We start from the raw sequence: 24,452 nt of genomic DNA on the forward strand, positions 1-24,452 counted from the left end.
ATACTGTATTTTTGTTTTTTGTTTTTCAAAAAAACAAACTATTACCAAATAATCCTACAGCATATTTCTTCTTTTGTGTTTTACTTATCAGTAAATTCTAACTAAAGAGTACTTTGATATGCCACATTAAAATTCAATCTATAACCTCTATATTCTTATCATTTACAAATAAAGATGTGACAACTTACTTATTTCACCAAGGAAAATTTGCATAATGATGCATGTTTGTCATGAAGCTCAGTAAGCTCTCTTTACAATATAAATATTAAGTTAAAGTTACATAAGCACTTCATAAGTAAACCTTATCTCCTCAAGAGAAATCCATTATTTCTGGTACCTAACTGTGAACTGGTTGTTTTTTAAAAAAGAGAAATTTTATTAGAAAAACTAGTTTGGTTTCTACCATCAATCCTCAATAAGCCTCATTTTCTTTGAAAAAAAGACAGTTATGTCTGCACTATTCAGTATACTAGATCATGAGCTTAAGTTATTCACCATTCATTGGTTCTATGCAATTGTATGTAAGTTTCCTAATAATTTAATCTACATATTGGGGAGGCTGATCCTCAGCATGCACACTGCATAGTCTCCGCTACCTCCCCTGCTTCATCCCTTGCCACAAAAGGGATGCCAGAGCCGAACTGCGGAAAGTGACCATTCAATGAATCATAAAGCCAAAAGCAGGCCACTAAGTCCTTTCCCCAGCTGCAGGCGGACTTCATGTAAACCATACAGTCTATTCTTAGTATTTGACTACAGAAATTCCATAAACTGCCTCGGTGATTCCACCATCCAGTTCAGGAGCTTTCCTTTAATGCGGTGGTCCAGAACTGGGGTGATGTTGCCCCCCAGGGCACATCTGGCAATGTCTGGAGACTCTCTGGCTCGTTCTGACCCAGGGAGGGATTGCTGGCCAGGGTAGAGGCCAGGGATGCTGTTAAACATGCTACCATGTACCCACAACAGAGTTATCCAGCCCCACTGTCAATACTGCCAAAGTAAAAACCCTGCTTTCATGGATCCTAAGAATCGCTTTCAGTGATGGAGTCCACAGCTTCCCGTCTTGGCTCTAAGATGATTTGTACGGCTTCAACTATAAACTTCTAACTTCAAAAAAGAGAAACAGAACACTAGTCCAGACCTCTAACCCAGTGGTCAGCAAACTCATTAGTCAACAGAGCCAAATATCAACAGTACGACGACTGAAATTTCTTTTGAGAGCCAATTTTTTTTAAACTTAAGCTTCTTCTAACGCCACTTCTTCAAAATAGACTCTTCAAAAAGGCCGTGGTATTTTGTGGAAGAGCCACACTCAAGGGGCCAAAGAGCCACATGTGGCTGGAGAGCCAAAGTTTGCCAACCACTGCTCCAACCAAACTCTGAAGAGTGACAGCTCAGCTGAGAGCGGTATGGGCAGTAATGACTGTCAGGTAATGTCCCCATCATCTGGAAACTCCCTGGATCGCCATGCAAATTTGACAATTTTCCTCGACTGTCCCTTTTCACTCCCCACTGTGGCATTTTCTAGTGAAAGCCCAGTTTATTTTTTCTGCCCGGGTATTAAAAATAGCATGAAAAGCAAGTCAGAAGACAGGAAAAATAGTAAATAACCTACGGTGCTTTCCATCACGGAAAGTCTATGATTTAACAGGACTTAAAAGGTTTGTACATCAGATCTGGAACTTGAAAAGAGAGCGGCAGCTTCAAGAAACAGTCCCATGAATAAATAAAACATCGAATGTAAAATAATCATCAAAAGACTACGCATGCAGATGTATGAGTGGAACTGCACAGGCCCAGCTGAGGGAGCTGGAACAGTGCTGATTCTTGTAACTGCATTGGTAGGGAAAATGCATTTTGAGGGGCTAAAAACAGAATTTACATTTTCAGATATCTTGAAAGATTACAAAAATTTTAAATTCACAATAGAAAAACCTTTTGAACAAGTCTTAATGAAAAGAAAACTTCAGCTATATAGGAACTTTACAGATCAATATGGAATTGATAAATAAGTTATGGCCCATTTATATATCACACAGCCATTAAGATCATTCTGAAGAAACTTTAATGGCTTGGATATAGGCTCACAATATCCCATGGGAAAACAGGTTACAAACAATATACACAAAAGGACATCAACACCATATATCCACTGAGCCAAACCGACTACGGCTGTATAAAACATAAACATACAGAAGTGAATATATACATATACACACAAAAAAACATATGAAATACACACATGGACACCGATAGAGATAAATGATCACAGTGGTTATCTGAGGAGTGGGAAGATTATGCCTTATTTCTATTTTTTTGTGCTTTTCTCTATTTCCTAATCGTTCTATAGTGAGAATCTTTGCAATGTTTTATACTTACATGCAATGTTTTATACTTACAAACTAATACATCACTACAAATTTAAACCATACTGTTTGAGGAGCTGAATACAAAATAAGAAAAAAAAAATCTTAATATGCCAACTTTTCAATTAAAGAAACCACCTTCAGAGTCAGCCAAAGCGAATCTTTATCGGGCATTGCTATTCTGTGCCTGGCGCAGGTCTATGCACTTCAAATATACTGACTTTCCAAATCCAACCAAAAAATAAAAAAGGTGTAAAGAGGAGCCCTGGGGTAAGAGAAGTGGTGAACAATGTTAGTCCCGCCGTGAATGTCATCTCTAAAGGTTCCCCCAGGATGACACTGAGATTCCACACGCCAATGAGTGTGGTCAGGTAAGCATTTGCAAGGAAGCTTCTAGAGAAAGACATGCTATGTCAAAAACAGAACACAGGATTGTGTCTCACTTCCTCCTCAGTATGTGCACAGCACATTTCAAAACACGGTTAAAAAGAAAATTAAAAAGGCCTCCACGTCCCCAATACTAGGAGGTGCAACTGATCAAACTGACATGATGTTTAAAAAAGAATCACTGAATTATTGTTGCTTATAACAATAAACCTAGAGCAAACAAAAACTATGTGTGTGTGTGTGTGTATGTATATGTATGTGTGTGTGTGTGTGTGTGTATATATATATATATATATATATAATGTAAATGTTATATTATTCGCGTTCTAGGTATGGCCAAATTAGGGTCTGATTTAAGGGACCGAAGGAGCTAGTGGGAGTCTCCGAAAGGCGTTCCACTTGGGAAATAAAACCAAAACCTCCTGCAACAGTGAATGGAAACGAAGGGGGCCGCCCGGGACTCCTCTCCGGGAAATTCCAGCTGCGCAGCGCAGGGGAGGCGGGCTCCCCGGTCGGCCGTGGGGTCCCCGGTCGGCCGTGGGGTCCCCGCCCCCAACCCCGACAGCAGGTGGCCGGTCTGGCTCCGTGGACCCCGCGTGGGGCGGAAGGAACCTCGGAGGTTTGGCCAGAAAGCCGACCTGTTCGGTCCACTCCGGGTCCCGCTCGCCACCATCCAACGCAGGTTCGCGAACATCTTCGGCGACAAAATAACCGACCAGTGCGCGTCCGCGGAGAGAAAAACAGCCGGCGGCCGCGGCGGAGGCAGGTCCGGCCGGCCCCGCACAGAAACTCTTCGGAAACACAAAGACGCGGGACGCGCACGGGGGTGCAGGCGGGGGCGCCCCGCTCGGTCTGCACACAAAAGCGAAGCGGCAACACGGCTGGACCCCGGGGCGGCCCCGGGACCGCGGGAGCCTCCTCCGGCGGCCGTGCCCGCCCGCGCCGCCGCCCGCACCCCGCACGCGTCCCCTCGCCCGGCGCGCGGCGCCCCAACGGCGACAAAGCGGACCGCACTCCGCCGCCGCGGGCCCCGGGGCCCGAGGGACCCCACCCCGGCCGCCCGCGGGCCGCGCCTGGTCCCGGGGTCCCCGCCGGTCCGGGGCGCCCGGACCTCGGAGGGGGCGCGTCCGCCCGCCAGCCCGGCCGCCGGCCCAGCGCGCCCGGGTCCCCGGCGTGTCGTGCCGCCTCGCCGCTCGCGGGCAGGGCCGGGCCGAGAGCCCCGCCGCCGCCGTCCCGGAAGCCGCCCGCCCCGGAGCCGCTCACCTGCGCCCGCGCCCCCGCGCCTCAGAGCGCCGAGAGCCGCCGCCCGCGCCGCCGCCGCCTCCGCTCCGCACGCCCCGCCGCCCGCGGCCGCGCCGCCGCCATCTTGGCCCCGGTCGGAAGTGACGTCGGTGGGAGCCCGCACCCTGCGCGCCGTCGCGGAGGCCCCGGCCGCGCTCCCCACGACGCCGGCCGCTCAGGCCGGACGCGCTGCCGCCCCGACGCCCCGGCGGGCCGAGCGGCCAACGCGGCCGCGTCGCTCACGCCCCGACGACTCGCGCTGGGGACGCCGCGGGGCCCGCGCGGCGACGCTGGACGGAAACCCCGGCGCCCGCGCCCAGGGTGTCCGGCGTGACCGCACCGAGGGATGGGGGGTCAGCGCACCTGAGAGACTACGGGACCCCCCGGCCTCCGAGAAAAGACGGAGGGGGAGCGAAATGGGGTCATCGCCGAGCGCCCTCCGCCCCATTCTCCGCTCGCCTCGAAGGGGACAGGCTCCTCTCACCCCAAAGATCAGACCCCCGAGGGCAGCGCCGCCGCGGCTACTGGCTCCTCGTCCGCACGAGTGTCCCGTGCCCGGCTGCCCTGCTGCCCACACCTTCCATGGGGTTGTGGCTCCGGGTCCCGGACGGACAGAACCCGTCCCTGGTCCTCGTGGAGCTTATTCCCATCGGAGGACGCCCCTAGGCGACGTGGGTGCGGAAGAAGGCTCTCCTGGCCCGGAGGAGGAGCCGGGGTGACTGATGTCCGGGAGGAGATGGCTGCGGGCAGGTGGGGAGGAGGCTGGAGCTGAGATAGAGCTGGGAGTGGTCGCATACCGCTGGCATTTACTGGTAAAGCTGGGAGCACTTCCAGATAAAGTTGAAATCAGGAAGAATCTAAATGTAAAGGGCCATGTGAGGCTCCGGGGACAAACAGCAGGTTAGGTGCAGGGTCACCTTGGCCACTCAGGAGGGAGCACACGGGTCCATTTATGTAACCGAGGCAGCGATTTTCAGCCGGTGTGCTGCAAGAATGTGTGAAACATGCAGGACCTGAGTGTTCTGGCAGGGGCACTGAAACAACCCTCATCGGTTTGGCCCGGTGTAAAGAGAGAGCATGGGCCTGCAGACTGCAGGGTCCCCGGGTTCAATTCCTGCCAAGGGCACATACCTCGGTAATCAGTGGATCTGACACATGCCTGTTTTTGTGTCTCTCTCCTCCCTTATCTCAAAAAAAAAAAAAAAAAAAAAAAAAAAATCCATGGAAAAATATCCTCAGGTTAGGATTAACCAAGAGGGGGGAAAAATGACAACGAACAACACAAAAAGAGCCTTTAGGGGTAAGTGAATCAAAATTATGCCTGTTTTTTTCTGTCAGATAAAAAAAATATATGTTTTTGGTGTGCCTCAGAATTTTAGTAATTTATATTTGATGAAAACGGCTGAAAATAACTCACTAAGAATCTTAAGAAATCATGATGTACAAGCATACTGCAAAGGGGTCAGGCTGTACCTGATGATCCGGCCATAGAGAACAAATGAAGATATCGGAGTAAATTTTGTGAAGACCTTGAAACATGTCAGGGTGCGCACAGAATATAAGAAGAAAAGAAATCAAGCCTCGTGAGTTTGCTTATTCTGCTATTCAAGGCAAAGAGACCCTAGATCTAGGGAATACTCCCCTGAACGTCACCAAAACAGTATACTCCGGTGTGGGTCAGACAGAGCATTGATCAGACTTCCGCCCCTTACCTAGATCCGTGCCTGAAAGCATGATCCATGCATCAAAATCACCGGAAGTGTCTGGGGGGAAAAAAAAAGAAAAAGTCGGCGAGACTCCACCATCCCATCCACAATCAAAACAATGTACAAATCAAAAATCTAAAAGAAATCCAGCTGCCATCCGGCTGCAGAAGGATGCAAAGGAAAATAAAGGGATGTTAAGTGAGAGGGTGAACCAGAACTTATACTACATTGCGTCATGACAGAGTAGTCAGTAGTTATTCCCCCGTCAACCTAAAATGACTGGGCGCATTAGCTTCCTGTGGCTGTTACAGCAAAGGACCTCATTTGGGGTGACTCACAGCAACAAGTGGATTCACTCACGGTTCTAGAGGCCAGAAGTCCAAAATAGGTCCCACTGCGCCAAAATCAAGGCATCGGCAGGGCCACGCTCTGTGTGGAGGCTCTAGAAGAAAATCCTTCCTCTTCCAGCTTCGGTGGCTATGAGCATTCCTCAGCTTGTGACCTCAGCATTCCAATCTTCAAGGCCAGCATCTTCAAATATCTCTCTGCTTTATCTTCACATCACCTTCTCCTCTGTGTCATTAAATTTTCCTTTGCCTCCCTCTTAAGATACACATACTTGCATTTAAGACTCACCCAATAATCCAGGTTATCCCGTCATTTTACGTGCTTCACTTAATCCAATCTGCAAAATCTCTTTATGTGGGGACTAGAGGTGTAGTGCACAAAATTCGTGCGCTCTGAGGGTCCCTCAGCCAGGCCTGCACCCTCTCACAGGCTGGGAGTCCTCGGGAGATGTCTGACTAACGGCTTAGGCCTGCTCCACAAGGAGCACTAGCTGCCACCACTGCTGCATTCACCAGCTATGAGCCCGGCTCAGGGCTTCTGGCTGAGCGGTGCTCCCCATGTGGGAGCGCCCTGACCACCAGGGGGCAGCTCCTGCGTTGAGCGTCTGCCCCTGGTCCTCAATGTGTGTTATAGCAACTGGTCATTCTGCAATTGGGTTGATTTGCATATTATCCTTTTATTATATAGGATTAGGAAGTGGGCACATCTTTGGGGATCATTATTTATCCTGCCATGCTGAGTATATTCTCAGCACATCTAAATTCCCTGCTAATCAGACATTGTGTATTTTTTACCATTTTTATGTTTTCAACCTGTGTTACTTCTCAGGACAAATAATTATACGTATTGTATCAAATCAATCTAAAAAAGACAAACTGTCACAAATACTTCATGAATAATTTCAATCATCTGTCTGAGATGTCAAATATTACTCTTTTGCCTCTGGAAAAAGTGAGGTAGACTGCTAGGGGATGAGGGAAGGAAACAGTTTTACCACATTTCATGGGCCATTTTTTGTATTAGGGATGGAAGTGTAAAATAACACTCTGTCTAAATAGATAGCATGAATGAAACTCCTCTCTACACAGGTATGACTCCTATGGGGACTTGGCTAGCTTTGTACCTTGGTGTGCGAAACCATTACAGAGGATATGATCATTATTCATCACAACATCCTAGTACCCAGAACTGCCTGGCACAAACAGAGACACTTTCAATGGGAGAAAAAAATCTCCCTGGCTCTTCTGATGTGGCTGAATTAGAGCAAATATGTGTGGACCAAAGACATTGTGCATTGAAAAGACAGCATCTGGCTATAATGGGAACCACAGGGTAAGCAAAGAATGGCATATGAGCAAGCCCACCTACCGTCAAAAGATTTGGAACTTGGATTCGGGTTCTCTTTAGGAATGAATAAATGAAGTTTAAAGAAACTCTAGGGGTTAAAGATCCATTTTATTGCATAATAGACATTTGGGGCTGCATCATTTCAGTGTGAAAATTTCAACAGCCTCAAAATGGATAGGGGGGTCAGCCCTGGCCGAGGGCACGTACCTGGCTTGCAGATTTGGTCTCAGCCCGGTCAGGGTTTGTGTAAGAGGCAACCAATGGATGCAATGGATGTGTCTCCTTCATATTCATGCTTCTTTCTCTTTCTCTCCATTCCTCATCTCTCTCCCTCCCTCTGTCCCTTCACTCTCAGGTGGTGAGGATTTACAACAACCACCAAATGTATAAGGCACATGTGTCAAACACAAGGCCCGCGGGCCAAATCCGTCCCGCCAGGCCTTGCAATGTGGCCCGCACCGCACTGTCATCACTGCACTCCGCTGCGTTTCCATCACAATGACAGTTTATGACTGTTCAGTAAACCATTCGGCCCTCGATTTAGGCTGGATTTTAGATTTTGGCCCCTTCTCTGATTGAGTTCGACACCCCTAGTATAAGGGGATCTTAGCAGTGGTGACATTCATGGTGAGACCAGGGACAGGGAAGGGAACTTGGGGCGCCAGTCTGCGCCAGCGCCTTACATGACAATACAACAGCAGCAGCAACTGTCTTAGACTGGTGAGAAGCACAACTGTGAGTGCCAGAGGCAGGATCCACGGGCTTGTCCACTGTCCAAGCCCATGCTCTGTCTACTGGCCATACACACTGCTTCCCAGTCACCCGGACGCTCTCAGTGCCACGTGCTCCGGCCACTAGGAAGGACACGGGGACCAAGACACCACCGCTGCCTTCCAAGGACCCGGGATCTGGTGGAGAAGACTGGACGTACTCCCCAGAGCACAGCAGAGCTGAGTGTGAGACTACGACAGCATCTTTATGCTCCCTACATGTCCCATGAGGGTTTGCACCACTCTTCATCTCAATGTTATATTTCAATGTAAGAGAAAGAAAACCAACTCCAAGATGCTAACGTTTCTAACCAATTCAAATTCATGACCCCAAATGTACTCCCCTTTATAAGAAAATTTACAACACTGTTTCTAGATTTTTTTCCATCGCATTTCCTAAACCACATTTTTTAGAAACATACGGGTTAATAAATCGCCGAAGCCGGTTTGGCTCAGTGGTAGAACGTCGGTCTGCGGACTGAAAGGTCCCAGGTTCGATTCCGGTCGAAGGCATGTACATTGGTTGCGAGCACATCCCCAGTAGGGGGTGTGCAAGAGGCAGCTGGTCGATGTTTCTCTCTCATCGACGTTTCTAGCTCTCTATCTCTCTCCCTTCCTCTCTGTAAAAAATCAATAAAATATATTTAAAAAAAAAGAAACATATGGGTTAATAAATCTATTAAAAGGCTCAGAATTTCCCATACAGATGTCCCTAAGTAACAATATTCACTCCTGTTTCAGGTCACCTCTGTACAGGGATGGGGAATGTCCGGCTCAGGGGCCACATAAGGCCCGAGAAATCATTTGGCCTGGCCCTGCCGAGGCCTTTGGGGTGAGTTCATTAAATGTTTGACCGAACACAGCAGGCTCATTTTTAAGTTGATGATTCTATAGGGCCCGTGAATGATGTTATAAATATCCGAATGGCCCCGGGCAGAAAAAAGGTCCCCCGCCCCTGCTCTAGTGCTAACAGGTTCAAAGGCCAATGCTCGTTCCAGAGAACACAATGGGAACGTTATTGTAGTTTCTGCCTTCCTCGAAGGCAGAATTAATTCTCTAACTCACCACGAGAGCATGAATAAAATATATAGGCTGGCAACACAGACATAAGTGGAAATATTTTTTCCGGCAGGAAATAGCAAGCAGCATGAGAAGGAATGGAAGATAAATCAGGCGCAGGAACATGCAGAGAGCACGGAGGCAGTAAATCCCAGCCAGCACTCACCTCCCAGATTGGAAGCTCCTGTGTGCCCCTTTTCAGGAGTGTCCACAGACGGTATGGCCCATCCGACCCGCCCAGACCGCGCCCCTTCATCATCCACGTGAACCCCGTGTTACAGGAGCCCACGCCTCTACCACCCCACTATGTTCTGGAAATACTCTTCTCTCTGTTTTTCTAACCTTACTTTCTGTTCAGAATTCACTCATCATCCATTGTCCCCCCATCCCAATTTTGCCTCTACTCAGAAGCCACCTTTTTTATTTTTTAGCACAGAGGAAGGGAGAGGGATAGAGAGTTAGAAATATCAATGAGAGAGAAACATCGACCAGCTGCCTCCTGCACACCTCCTACTGGGATGTGCCCGCAACCAAGGTACATGCCCTTGACCGGAATCGAACCCAGGACCTTTCAGTCCGCAGGCTGACGCTCTATCCACTGAGCCAAACCGGTTGGGCCCTAACCGTTAGGGCAAGGAAGCCACCTTTTTGATGAAATATTCCTTAGGACTTACATTAGTTCCTTAGGGCTGCTTTCACAATGTACCCCAAACTGGGTGGCTTACAACCACAGGAATTTATTCTTTCAGAGTTATGGAGGCCAGAAGTCCAGAATCAAAGTGTTGGCTGGGTTGGCGCCATCTGGAGGCTCTGAGGCGGGATCTGTCCCATGCCTCTCCTCTGGAATCTGGTGGCTGCCTTGGCACTCTAGGCTTGTAGACACATCCCTCCCATTTGGGCTCCATCTTCACATAGCCCTCTTCCCTGTGTCTCTCTGTGTCTTCACGGAAACTCCTTATGAGAAGACCAGTCATTGTATTGAAGGCCCACCATTCTCCAGTATGACCTCATCCTAACTAACTACAATATATCTGCAAAAGCAGTATCTCCAAAAAAAGGGTCACATTTTGAAGTTCTGGGTGGATATGAATTTTGGAGGGACACAAGTCAGCCCAATATCGGAGTAAACCCACATTGATTATTTACCAATTCCTCCGTAACCCCCACCAGCAATTTTCCATATACTCTGTCAATGTTGATCTAATTACTGCACATGCTCGTCTTAATTCCAAAGCATATTCTCAGCCCCTTGAGAGTGAAAAAAGAGTTGTGTGCGCCTCTATTATCCAAATGGTAGTCAGCACAAGTGCTCCCTCAATCCATATTATTGATTGATAAAGACCTGTACATTGTTTTGTCATTTAAATGGAGGCTCTTTAGGTACAGCTTAGCAAGCACTCCGGACCTGCACATCGAATTCACTTTTTTTCCCAATTTCATTTGCCTGTGTTTCCCTCCTCCACCCCTCCACCCAAATTTAAACTCTCTTGTCCTCATCAGATCCTTTGGCTTGCAATAGAAACATGACACTTTCCCAAAGTTCCACAAGCAGGTTCAGAAGGCATGGCGGTTCTTTGTCCCAGAGGTCACCACTTAAACAGTGTGCAGTGGCCATACAGATGTCACAGCCCAGACAGCGCCTGCCAGGCCCCGCCAGGCACTGTCATTAATCTGTCCGGGTCTCTACTCAAAACCTACGCACAGGCCAAGTTGTGATTAACTTTACCTAATTGCAGAGCAGTGGCTATCAGCCAGGGTGAGATTTTCGCCCCCAAATGGGCATTTCACAGCATTTGGAGATAGTCTGCTTGTCATACTGGGGGCTGGGTACTACTAGCCCCTAGTGGGAGAGGCCACGGAGCTTGCTAGGCAACCACAATGCACGGAACAGCCCTCTTTGCAACAAGGAATTATCTGGTCCCAAACACCAAAATGTAGGGAAACCCTACCAGAGATTTTTCTAGAAAAGCACTGTCAGCCACTGTCTGCTCAGTTGGAATGGCACAAACTCAAGGAAAACAAATATTCTCAACCTTTTTTTTTTTTCTTTATCTTCTCCACCTCAGAAGCTTTTGGGGGACATTTATTCCTAGTTGTGCCTCCTCTACCATGAAATTTTAATATCATAGATATACTGTTTATCTCTTTGTGTACTACATGTATATCTGTGCTTTCTATACACTTTAAGAAACACTATGGCTATAGTAGCTATTGAAGAACAAAAATATTTTAGCAGGAAATAAACTAATCTTTTACAGAAGATTATAGCATTTTTAAAATTATAGTGAAATACACATAACACAGAATTTCATCTTGCAAAACAAACTCTACACCCCTTAACATACAACTCCCCATTCCTCCCCCTGGAACCCAGGCCCTGGCAACCACTGCTCTACTTTCTGTCTAGATGAGTTTGTATATTTGGCTTATTTCACTTAGCGTAATGTCCTTAGTTCATCCATGTTGTAGCATATGTGAGAATGTTCTTCCCTTTTAAGGCTGAATACTATTCCATTGTATGTATATAGCACATGTTGTGTATTCATTCATCTCCCTATAGATGCTTGGGTTGCTTCCATCTTTTCTTTGGGTTTTATTAAATGTTTGGGGATAACATTGGTTAATGACATTATATAATATAAACTTTAGGTGTACAACTTTATAACACATCTGAAATGCTGAGAGTAACATTAAAAGTAAAATGCTTTTACCTATTTTTATCACCTTAGCAAGATCCATTTCAGCTTCAACTTTTTCTGGCTTCTTGCTCTAAGCCAGTGCGAGGAATATTCTTCAGGCTCCTGTTTATTCAGAGAGATACACCAACCTCATAATCCCACCTCCCATAGTTCATTTCACAAACCTGTTTGGGTAATGCCTGCTATGAGTAAGGCACTGTAATAGATAAATAGGAGACAGAAATGGTCCCTGTTTAATAAGCATCTTGCTATTATTGTGATGGAGATTGTGATAAATGCTTTCTATAATTATCTCTAACTTCATGACTCAAGTATTATTATTATTATTATTATTATTATTATTATTATACCACCTTTGGTATTATTATTGTTATTCACTGACACCTTGAAAGGTTTAGTGACTTGTCCAAGTATATGGTTAAAGTAGGATTCAAATCCAGAAATAACTAGGTGCTGACTCCGAAACTGACCCAAGAGGCAGAGCCACCTCTCAATTTAAAAAGGTGAATAAGACTCAGCCTCTGCTCTCATAAAACCAATGGACTCCTGGCTATGGACGGCATCTACCAAGGAACCAGACAATGAGGTGCTAACACAAAGGTGTCTTTAAAAAAGTACACATTCCATAAACTTAACTAAGGATGTAGTTAAAAAAAAAAAAAAAAAAAAAAAAAAAACTACACTCAGAACTAATTATAGGACATTGAAAAAACAGATAGAGGAAGACATAAACCAATGGAAAAATATACCGTGTTGATGGACTGGTAGAATCAACATCATTAAAATGTCCATACTACCCAAAGCAGTTTATAGATTCAGTGCAATCCCCATTAAAATACCAATGGCATATTTCACAGACCTAGAACAAATTCTTCAAAAAGTCATCTGGAATAAAACAATACCCCAAATACCCACAGCAATCCTGAGAAAGAAGAACAAAGTTGGAGGGATCAAAATACCAGATGTCAAGCTATATACAAAGTCATTGTTTTCAAAACTGCCTGGTACTGGCACAAGACATATAGGCCATGGAACAGAATAGAGAACCCAGAAATCAACCCAAGCCATTATGCTCAATTAATATTCGACAAAAGAGGCAAGAGCATACAATGAAGTCAAGACAGTCTCTTCAATAAATGGTGTTGAGGCAATTGGTCAGATATATGCAAAAAAAAAAAAAAAATGAAACTAGAACACCAACTTACACCATACACAACAATAAACTCAAATTGGCAAAAGACTTAAACATAAGGCGGGAAACCAGAAAAATCTTACAAGAATCCATAGGCAGCAAAATATCAGACCTACCGTATTTTTCGGACCATAAGACGCACTTTTTTCCCCCCCAGAAGTGGGGGCAAAAAGTCCCTGCATCTTATGGTCCAAATATAGCCTACACATATACTTTTAAAAAAAAGTTTTTTTACTTGCCCGGCTCTGTGTGGTCTCTGTGTGCTTGCCCGGCTCTAAAATGGTTCTAAATGCTGCTGTTTACTTTACAGGGTTGATTACATGTGTTTATGACTGTGATGTTGGGTTTTAATGCACATGAAATATTTTAGGACACTATTTGTTTCAGAATCTTTTTTTCTTCATTTCCCTTCTCTAAAAACTGGTGCGTCTTATGGTCCGGAGCGTCTTATGGTCCGAAAAATACGGTATGTCCTAGCAATATCTTTACCAATACAGCTCCTAGGACAATGGAAACTAAAAAGAAACTAAACAAATGGGACTATATCAAAATAAAAAGCTTCTGCACAGCAAAAGGAACCATCAACAAAACAACAAGAAAGCCCACTGCATGGGAGAACATATTTCCCAATGTTATCTCCAATAAGGGTTTAATCTCCAAAATTTACAGGGAACTCATACAATTTGACAAAAGGAAGATAAACAATCCAATGAAAAAATGAGCAAAGGACCTAAATAAACACTTTTCTAAAGAGGACATACAAAAGCCAAAAGACATATGAAAACATGCTCAAAATCACTAATCATCTGAGAGATGCAAATCAAAATAGCAATGAGATACCATCTCACACCTGTCAGAATGGCAATCATCAACAAATCAACAAACGACAAGTGCTGGAGAGGATGCTGAGTAAAAGGATCCCTCATACACTGGTGGGAATGCAGACTGGTGTAGCCACTGTGGAAAACAGTATGGTGTTTACTGAAAAAATTAAAAATGGAACTCCCATTTGACCCAGTAATTCCATTTCTAGGAATATATTCCAAGAAATCAGAAACAGCAATCAGAAAGAATATATGCACCCTTATGTTCACAGCAGCATAATTTACAATAGCTAAAATTTGGAAACAGCCTAAATGCCCATCAACAGGTGAGTGGATTAAAAACCTGTGGTATGCCCTAGCCATTTTGGCCTACTGGCCTGCAGACTGAAGGGTCCCATATTCTATTCCAGTCAAGAGCACATGCCTGGGTTGTGTGCTCGATCCCAGTAGGGGGTGGCAGGAGGCAGCCAATCAATGATTCTCTGTCATTAATGTTTCTCTCTCTCTCTCTCTATCTTTCTTTCTCTCTGAAATCAATAAAAGTATATATGTTTTTAAAAAGTTAATCAAGCCGAGACCGGTTTGGCTCAATGGATAGAGCGTCGGCTTGGGGACTGAAGGGTCCCAGGTTCGATTCCGGTCAAGGGCATGTACCTTGGTTGCGGGCATATCCCCAGTAGGGGGTGTGCAAGAGGCAGCTGATTGATGACTCTCTCTAATCGATGTTTCTAACTCTCTGTCTCTCTCCCTTCCTCTCTGTACAAAATCAATAAAAAACATATTTTAAAAAATAAAAATAAAAATAAAAAAATAAAAATATCAAAAAATAAATAAAAAGTTAATCAAAAATTTTTTGGAAAAAAATAATAAATTAAAACCTGTGGTACAACTACTCAATGGAATAGTACCCTGCTGTATAAAAGAAAGAATCCTTCCCATTTGCAGCAGCATGGATGGAGAGCATTATGCTAAGCAAAACAAGCCAATCAGAGAAAGATAAATATAACATGATCTCACTCATTTATGGAATGTAGTGAACAACATAAACTGATGACCAAATACTGATCCAGAGACAGAGAAGCATCAAACAGACCATCCAACCTAAGAGGGAAGGCAGGGGAGGGTGGGAGGGTGGGAAAGAGCCACCAGGGGACCTGTGTGCATGCAGATGAGTGTAACAAATGGGGGGTGGTGATGTACTGGGGGGTGGAAGTAGATGGGGAGAGCTTCTGCTCAACAAAATGGGGGGGAAAGGAGACTCGTGTGATACTTTAAACTAGTGGTTGGCAAACTCATTAGTCAACAGAGCCAAATATCAACAGTACAACGATTGAAATTTCTTTGGAGAGCCAAATTTTTTTTTAATTTAAACTTCTTCTAACACCACTTCTTCAAAATAGACTCGCCCAAGTCATGGTATTTTGTGGAAGAGCCACACTCAAGGGGCCAAAGAGCCGCATGTGGCTCGAGAGCTGCAGATTGCTGACCCAAGCTTTAAACAATAAAGAATTTAAATTAAAAAATATATACACATTCTAGGGGAGCCAAGGAGGGCTTCCGCCTGAGGTCAGCAGCATGCTCTTTGAGAAGGTGGTAACTTGCCTCTTGACAACTAGGAACATACAAATGTGGGGGGAATAGATGGGGAGGGGAGCTGAAATGACCAAGGTCGGCAAGTGTACGATGGGTTGAAGGGGAAGTGCAAACTGTGGCTCCCGTGTCCAGTGTGGAAGGAGCTGAGGCTGGACGGGCGGTGAGGGTGGTGTGGGGAGAGAGCACCAGGCCGTCGGCTGAGCCCCAGAGAAGAGGACCTGGGAAGGAAGGGCCTTAGGGGGGGCCAAACCCCTGCACACTGGGAAGGCGCCTTCAGGCAGACGCCCGCTTCGTTATCGCCTGCCCGGAGGTCATTGGGTCTGGAGAAGGCAGGGACCAAGAGCAAGAAGAGGTTCCTCTGTGCCCTTTCAGTTCAAAGGGATGGATCCAAACTTTCATGTACACTCGCAATGTGGTTAATCAGATGGCCGAATATTTACAGGAAAAACGGGACGAAAAGTTGTCATCGCAGGCACTTACCAAGCTGGAATGTTGGTGTCTGTAGCCCAAATCACTTTTCCAACCAGATGAAAGGTGGGCAAGTGATGTGACCAAACAAATCAGGAATCCATGCATTTACTCATCCGGCAAGCAGCTTCTACTTTTGTGCAGGTAATGAGCAGTCCAGTGGGGGAGATAAGACAAGTATGCAGATGATGAGATTACAAAGCAGAAAGTCCTAAAGGCCACTGGACAGGACCGGACAGGACAACAGGGAGTAGAACTCTAGGGAGTATGGGGTTGGGGGGAGGGGTGGGTGTTGGGATCGGGACGGTTTCTCCCACCACAGGCTGAGGAAGAGTCATGGAGTGGCTCTCTGCAGCCATTACTTTACATAGCTCCAGCATGATGCTCATTCCTGCTTCACTGATGAAAGCACTACAAGAGTGCACAGCATGCTTGCATTTATTAGTTTTATGTTTCCAACCTTTGCTACGTGAATATATATGAGAGAGAACAAACGCCACGCACCAAAAAAACAAAGCACACCATCTTTTCCTGCACGTTTCTGCACATTTTGAATCCATATGGAAAAAATATTCTAAAAAATAGACTACGAACTAGATCATAAAAGAAACCTCAATACATTCCAAAAGGATAGGATCATAGGTACCATGTTGACCATGTTCTTCAGCTATATTTCAGTAGAATTAGAATGTAATATCAAAGGATGACCACAAAAATACCATGTGTCTGGGACACGAAATAATATTAACAAATAACCTATAAGTTACAGAGGGAATAAAAAAGGGAAATGGAAAGCCGAAACCGGTTTGGCTCAGTGGTAGAGCGTCGGTCTGCGGACTGAAAGGTCCCAGGTTTGATTCCGGTCAAGGGCATGTACATTGGTTGCGGGCACATCCCCGGTAGGAGGTGTGCAAGAGGCAGCTGGTCGATGTTTCTCTTTCATCAATGTTTCTAGCTCTCTATCTCTCTCCCTTCCTCTCTGTAAAAAATCAATAAAATATATTTAAAAAAAAAGGGGGGGGGGGAATGGAAAAACTTCTTAGAGCTGATGATAACAAAAACATCCCCCGTAATGCTGATGATCCAGCAAAGACCCCTTCAACCATGGCTGATGCTACATTGAGTGGCACCGCTACATGGAGCTTCTCACCAGAGTGAGAAACTGCATAGTTTTTAACATTGAAGCTATAAGAAATTAGACTTCTTTGCCCTAACCCAATAGTCAGCAAACTCATTAGTTAACAGATCCAAATATCAACAGTACAACGATTAACATTTCTTTTGAGAGCCAAATTTTTTAAACTTAAACTTCTTCTAATGCCACTTCTTCAAAATAGTCTCACCAGGCCGTGGTATTTTGTGGAAGGGCCACAGTCAAGGGGCCAAAGAGCCACATGTGCTTGAGAGCCACAGTTTGCCGACCACGGTCCTAATTGGTTTGGCTCATCAGCCTGTGGACTGAAGGATCTCAGGTTCGATTCCGGTTAAGGGCACATGCCTTGGTTGTAGGCACATCCCCAGTAAGGAGTGTGCAGGAGGCAGCTAATCAATGTTTCTCATCAATATTTCTAACTCTCTATCCCTGTCCCTTTCTCTCTGTAAAAAAAATAAATAAATAAAATAAGAAAATCAATAAAACATATTTTTTAAAAGAAAAAGAAATGAGACTTTTAAAGGAGAATACACTGTGATGTATATGGTTCAACCATTAAGAGTTTGCTTTTGCCGAAACCGGTTTGGCTCAATGGATAGAGCATCGACTTGGGGACTGAAGGGTCCCAGGTTTGATTCCGGTCAAGGGCATGTACCTTGGTTGCGGGCATATCCCCAATAGGGGGTGTGCAAGAGGCAGCTGATCGATGACTCTCTCTCATTGATGTTTCTAATTCTCTATCTCTCTCCCTTCCTCTCTGTAAAAAAATCAATAAAATATATATATTTTTTAAAAGAGTTTGCTTTTCCCCCCTTCCCCAGAATCAATAACTTTGGGGATCCCTTCAGTCCTGCCACCTGAAGTTGGTACCCTCTCTGCTCCCCAAGGGAAGAATACAGGACTTAGGAAAGGAACAGAGAATGTGTGTACCAAATTCTGAGCATATTTGTATGCATAAGTGATTTTCAACAGGCAAAACCAGATGACATATCAATACTTACATTAAAAATTTACATGAGGGGGCCAGAAGTACCATCCAACTTACGGAGAATTTTAAATGTCTCGCTGTCACTCATTTGCGCTTGAAGAGAGCTGTCAGTCAAGGATTTTTTGTTTTGTTTTTTGTTACTGGAGAGTTGATTCTCTTGGAAAGTTATGTTTTCCTTTCTTAGGCTGCACAGCTTGAAAGTGCTCATCCTGAAATCACGTGGGCTTCATTTTTCATGCTTTGAATTAAAGGGATATTGCCCTGGATAAAAAGATACCCATGGGGAAAAGGATTGTTTGCCATTCAGAAATGTCAGCCTAACTTATTCGGTGGCAGTCAAGTAAGTTGGGACAATATTGTAATCTAATTTATCATTTTTATTTCTTTATTTTCTAGTTCTTCTTGCTTTTTATTTTTTTTTCCCATTTGCTTTCTTTGTTCTTTAAAAACCTTTGTTGTTGCCGAAACCGGTTTGGCTCAATGGATAGAGCATCGGCTTGGGGACTGAAGTGTCCCAGGTTCGATTCCAGTCAAGGGCATGTACCTTGGTTGCGGGCATATCCCCAGTAGGGGGTGTGCAGGAGGCAGCTGGTCAATGCTTCTCTCTCATCGACATTACTAGCTCTCTATCTCTCTCCCTTCCTCTCTGTAAAATATCAATAAAATATATTTTAAAAAAAATCTTTGTTGTTGAGAGTATTACAGGTACCCCCCTTTTCCCTCCATTGCCCCCTTCAGGCTGGTTCCTGCCCCACCCCAGGTGTCCATAGGTAATACTTATATGCATAATTTAATGTTTTTAAAACCATAGATGTTTTGGCTAAGGTAATGCAAAGATGAATCCTTTTCCCATCAGCATAGCAGGTCTCCCAAGCTGTGACTACCAAAATGGTAGAGACACACACCAACACAAATCAATCCTATGTCGTAGGGAAATCTATTGCTGAGCTTTTCATTAAAAAAGAAAGAGGAAAGAGCCAGCGAGGGCCAGGACGCCTGAGCATGTGTGTAAGGGGTGAAAAGCTGCAGAGCCTAAAGCAAACGGAACTGAAATACCTCTCTTCTAAGAGGAGCCCCTCACCCAGCCACCCTCGCCTTTCTAGAACATCGCGTGTCTTCTGCCCTAAACCCAGGAGGAAGACACTGAGCAATTCATTAAAACGGCCCTGCTCTGCCCTGGCCGGTTTGGCTCCGTGGATAGAGCATCGGCCTGGAGATTCAAGGGTCTCAGGTTCAATTCCAATCAAGTGCATGTACCTTGTTTGGGGGCACGTCCCCAGTAGGGGGTGTGCAGGAGGCAGCTGATCGATGTTTCCCTCTCGTTGATGTTTCTCTCTATCCCTCTCCCTTCCTCTCTGTAAAAAAAAAAAAAAAAAAAAAAAAAATCACCCTGCTCTTCCTCTTTCTTCACTTTGACAACAATGACCACCAGATGCCTTTCCCCCTGGGGGTATTCTTGGTATTTCAGTTTTGGATTTAGTTGGGGTTGGCTTTGTCAGTTCTGGCAGGTGGCAAGCACAGGTGGCCTGACATCCATGGGACGTGCAGTCCCCCCGTCCCTTCTCCCGAGTCTCTCCTAAAGACTCTTGGTTAGTTCTCATGCTGAATAGCCTCAACCGTTGTCCACATCCCCTTCGCTTTGCTCTCTGAGCTCCGTAACGTGGTTCAGCAATACTGGCCTCTGCTCTCTGTGGGCTCGGAAGGTAACAAGGGCTGGGACTCCTTGTCTCGCCATCGCTCTGGGGCCCTTGTGGTCCCATTTCCCACCCAGCCTCCTGTGGGTGTGCACACTGGGGAGTGATGCCTGCACCCCAGCCCTGTTCCTGGTGACTGGCATGGACCAAGGACTTCGTTAAGCATCATCTGTTCCGCTTTCCCAAACCCCCACCTCCAAGGAAACAGAGTGTAACTCTCCCATTTCATGGTTCTTCTTTAAAATAATAGGGTGATGGTGGTGGGCTGATGGTGGTCTTTGAAGTTTCACCCAACTCTGTGATTTTCAGCTACTTAGCCACAATTGTCACTTTGTAAGGTGAATCAGGAACGTAAGACTCCTGGAACTTGGTGGTACTCAGAATGAATGGTACATTTCATAAACACTGGTTTCTCTTTATCTCTTTTTTTAAGGACTAAAGATGACTTTGACTTGACTGTTTTTTTGTTTTGTTTTGTTTTGTTTTTGTTTTTTTTAATTTCTACCCTTTAGGCAATCACTAAGTGTCGGGCCTTTGAATTAGAGCACTGCTAACCCAGAACTGGCCTCCATAGCCAGGCAGCACTGGCTATGTGGGAGAGCACGCCCCCTCGTGGCCAGTCGGAGAGTTGCAGTTAGTTTCCATTTCTCACATCAAACCTTTTTTTTTTTTTTTTTTTTTTTAAAGATGCAAAATCACTTCCGGACCTACATGCTGAGAGGTGTGTTTGGAGAGGGTTGAGGTCACAGCAAATGAGATATGGATGTGGCCTTCAAGGAGTTAAGGTAACGAACTATCCTGGTTTGACGGGGATGGAAGGATTTCCTGGGACCCATACTTTCAGTGCAAAAATCAGAAAGTCCTGTACAGACCTGGACAAGTTGGTATCCTAGGTGTATTCCATTCACACTGCTGCTATGCAGAGACAAGGCCTCTACAGGGGTTAAAATACAGGACTGGCTGTTTATGGGGAACAGGGATTGAGAAAAGTCGTAGAAGGGCACCGTTTCCTGAAAGGACAGGTGTAAGCAGGGCTCCCGATCAGAGGCAAGATGGGGGCCATCAGGAATGTCCTTCAATCATGTCTACACAGCAAAGTGCTGGACACTGTGATGAGCTTGTTTTACTTCCTATAAGACTAATCTTCCTCTAAGCATGTCCTGCACAGATTTATGAACTATTTCAAGGTTTCTCTCTCCATGATTCCATGCCCCAGAGCCAAAGTGGGGAAACTCAAGTTGTCCGTTTCACCCTCCAGGGCTTGGCCAACTGAAACGTTAGGAACAGATCAGGAGTTAATATCCCCTGACTAATCTCTGCCAGCTGAGATAATAATTGTGGTTTAGACATGCAGCGCCGAACAGAAGAAAGGCACCATGCGCCCAACGGATGTTGGAAGGAGAACCAAGGCAGGCAGCTGCGCCCACCTGGGCTGGACGCCGGCCAGGACCACAGCGCTAACACTCACCACGTAGGTACAGGTGTTTCAATGAACGAAACAGACCGACCTTTGGAATCACTTTTCAAATTGCCCAAATGCCAGCCACCCTGCTTGGTCCTGGAAGGTTGCCTTTGACTAGTCTTGCCCAGTGAATCAAAGCTGATCCGATTCCACGGTAAAAGGACTGTTGACTCCAGGCCTTCGAGCCTCTTCTCTGTGGTGAGCCTGCAAATAGAAATGTCTCAGGTTATTATTATGGAAGTTCGATTTCAACTGGAGGTGGTTGTACCCCTGGGTGTACTTGGGACAATGTCCAGAGACATTTTGGTTGTCACAACGTGGTGGGTGCGACTGTTACCTCGTGGGTGGGGCCAGGGATGCTGGGAACACTCTCCGTGACAGCACAGCCCCACCCACAACAAGGAAGTGTCCAGCCCCAAACATCAGCAGGGCTGAGGTTGGGAAACCTTGCCAGAGGGCACATAGCTGTTAGGTTCCTTTGGCTCCAGCTGTTCAACCAAAGCAGAATATGAGACAGTCAGCATGATGTGAAGAGACTAATAATTTCTCTAGTTTATTGGAAGCAACAGAAAGCACTGAGTTAATGCCGTTGTCGTAAATCGGTGCTGCTCCAGGTTCAAATCCAGCCTCAGAGGTTGGTAGTCAAACCCAGTCAATTCCCACCTCCATTCAAAAGGAAGGTAGAAATACAGAAATAGCGCTAACTGGTTTGGCTCAATGGATAGAACATCAGCCTGCGGATTGAAGAGTCCCAGGTTCGATTCCGGTCAAGGGCACATGTCTGGGTTGCAGGCTCAGTCCCTAGTGTGGGGCGTGCAGAGGGCAGCCAATCCATGATTGTCTCTCAACATTGATGTTTCTATCTTTCTCTCTGAAATCAATAAAAAAAAAAAAATATATATATATATATATATATATATATATATATATATATATATATATATATTTTTTTTTTTTTTAAGAAAGAAAGACAGAAATAATGTACTGGGAAACTCAATGTGTAGCCACAAATCTAGGCTCATGTACACTGGGCTTACAGAGCACCTGATCAAATGAATAAGATTAATATAGTTTTTTAAAATATACTTTTATTAATTTCATAGAGGAAGGGAAAGGGAGAGAGAGATAGAATCATCAATGATGAGAGAGAATCATTGATTGGCTGCCTCTTGCACACCCCCTACAGGAGATTGAGCCCATAGCCCAGGCATGTGACCTTGACCGGAATCAAACCTGGGACCCTTCAGTCCGCAGGCCGATGCTCTATCCACTGAGCCAAACAAGTTAGGGCTAATATAGTTTTCAAACACAGCCAACAAGGACATTTACATGATAAGACTGGGGAGTCTTATAGTGCCAAAAAATAAGAAAATTTTCAAATAAGTAAAAAATACAATGATGGGGGATGTCAAAGGGATATATGAGCCAGCCGAGACATCTCCCAATGGCCAAAGCTGGGAACAAGCTGAGCAACAAAATAAGAAGATAGTGCTGGATTCTAAATCAAAGTGTATAACAACTGTCCATGTATCCATCCTATCTAATAAAAAGGCAATATGCTAATTGGCCCTCATGCTGTCGCAAAGATGGAGGTGCCCACAGTCAATAGGAGTGAATATGCTAATTGACTGCCCCACCCTCAAAGATGGCGGTGCCCACAGCCACAAGATGGTGGTGCCCAGGCCCCTCAGCCCCACCGGGTTGGCAGGCTCGTGGCAAGCCTCCACATGCCTGCCTCCGGAGTCCCCCAGTCCCCTCAGCCCCCAGCCACTCAGGGCCGGCCTGAGGCACAGGCAAGCCTCAGATGGCAGCTGCCCAGCTGCCCAGGGCTGCCTGAGGCTCAAGTAATCAGGGTAGGCCGAGGTTTGCGCTGTCAGCAGTGGCAGCAGCAGAGATGTGATGGGGCATCGTTTTCGTGATTGCCAGGTCACCTCCTGCCCCTGAGGGCAACTGTGAGAGGGAGCAGGCCGGGCTGAGGGACCCCCACCCCACGGCATGCATTTTCATGTACTGGGCCTCTAGTGCTAACATAAATCGATAAGCAAGAGTAAATACATCTATCCTGGGTTGGAGGATAAGAAAGTTTTTTTTTTTTTTTTCTTTAAGAAGTCTTTTAAAGACATGTTAACAACTTGGCCAAGCATGTGAAATGATGATGTCTGAGATATGTAGTCAAGGGGTAAAAAGGATGGACTTCCTCTTATCGCTACCACCTCCAGCTTTAGGAAAATTGCTCCTCTCTCTGCAGCCTCATTTTTTTTTTTTTTTGCACACATGAGATGAAGGTAGGAATGGAATCTACCTCATTGTGGTGCGAGGACTGAATGAGATCCTCCCTGTAAATCTTCGCACGGTGCCAGATATTAACAATTTAGAAACTGAAGAACATTTTCTTTCCCCTCTGCATTACCTGGCAGTGGGCATCTCCTTCTCGCCACTGAACTGTGAAGTCTGTGAGGTCGGGGACTTAATCTCCGACCCATCAGCACCCACCACAGAGTAATTTGAAATAAGCACATGTTGAATTGTGTGCATCTTCTAGCTCTTAGCTATTGCATGCAGTTTAATCACACCTTGTGATCATCATGAATTAATGCTGCATGTGCTGTGTGGACGCACTGGATCTTCTGGGTGTGAAAGCAATAACGAAGGTAAGCTACATTGACGGCGTCAGAGCAGGCTAGCTACCAGGGTCAAATCAGCTACAGAGCATGGCTAGGGTTGCTCAGTAGTTGGGTGTTGACCTCTGAACCAGGAGGTCATGGTTTGATTCCCATCAGGGTACATGCCCGGGTTGCAGGCTCGATCCCCAGTAGGGGGCATGCAGGAAGCAGCCAATCAATGATTTTTCTCTCATTGTTGATGTTTCTCTCTCTCTCCCCCTCTTCCTTCCTCTCTGAAATCAATAATATATATATAAAATCTATATATAGAAAATTAGCCAGAAAAGCCCTTAATTCTCTTTGTCTACAAAAAAGAAGAGTAAAAACGGTGTCAGAGCTGGCTCAGATTGTGATGTGATGGTCTGTTTGAAATTTCAGATTTTCCATCATGTGGGTGATAATACCTGGGCTGGGGTCTTAGTTAATAACTGCTCTCAAGGACAACCAGAGGA

General features: G+C 45.5%; 1 protein-coding gene across 4 annotated transcripts in view; it reads right to left on the reverse strand.

The window, feature by feature from the left end:
- PRDM2 (PR/SET domain 2) overlaps nt 1–4,137 on the reverse strand; it is a 106,201-nt gene extending 102,064 nt beyond the window's left edge. The window contains exon 1 of one of the 4 annotated variants that reach the window (XM_036448187.2): nt 4,017–4,137. The gene's annotated coding sequence lies outside the window, so the exon portion shown is untranslated. The remainder of the gene's footprint in view (nt 1–4,016) is intronic. The other 3 variants (XM_036448181.2, XM_045585189.1, XM_045585188.1) reach the window with 3 other exon arrangements.
- Nucleotides 4,138–24,452: the final 20,315 nt, after the last annotated feature.

This window comes from Pipistrellus kuhlii, unplaced genomic scaffold (genome assembly GCF_014108245.1).
Source record: "Pipistrellus kuhlii isolate mPipKuh1 unplaced genomic scaffold, mPipKuh1.p scaffold_m20_p_2, whole genome shotgun sequence".
Lineage (NCBI taxonomy): Eukaryota > Metazoa > Chordata > Mammalia > Chiroptera > Vespertilionidae > Pipistrellus > Pipistrellus kuhlii.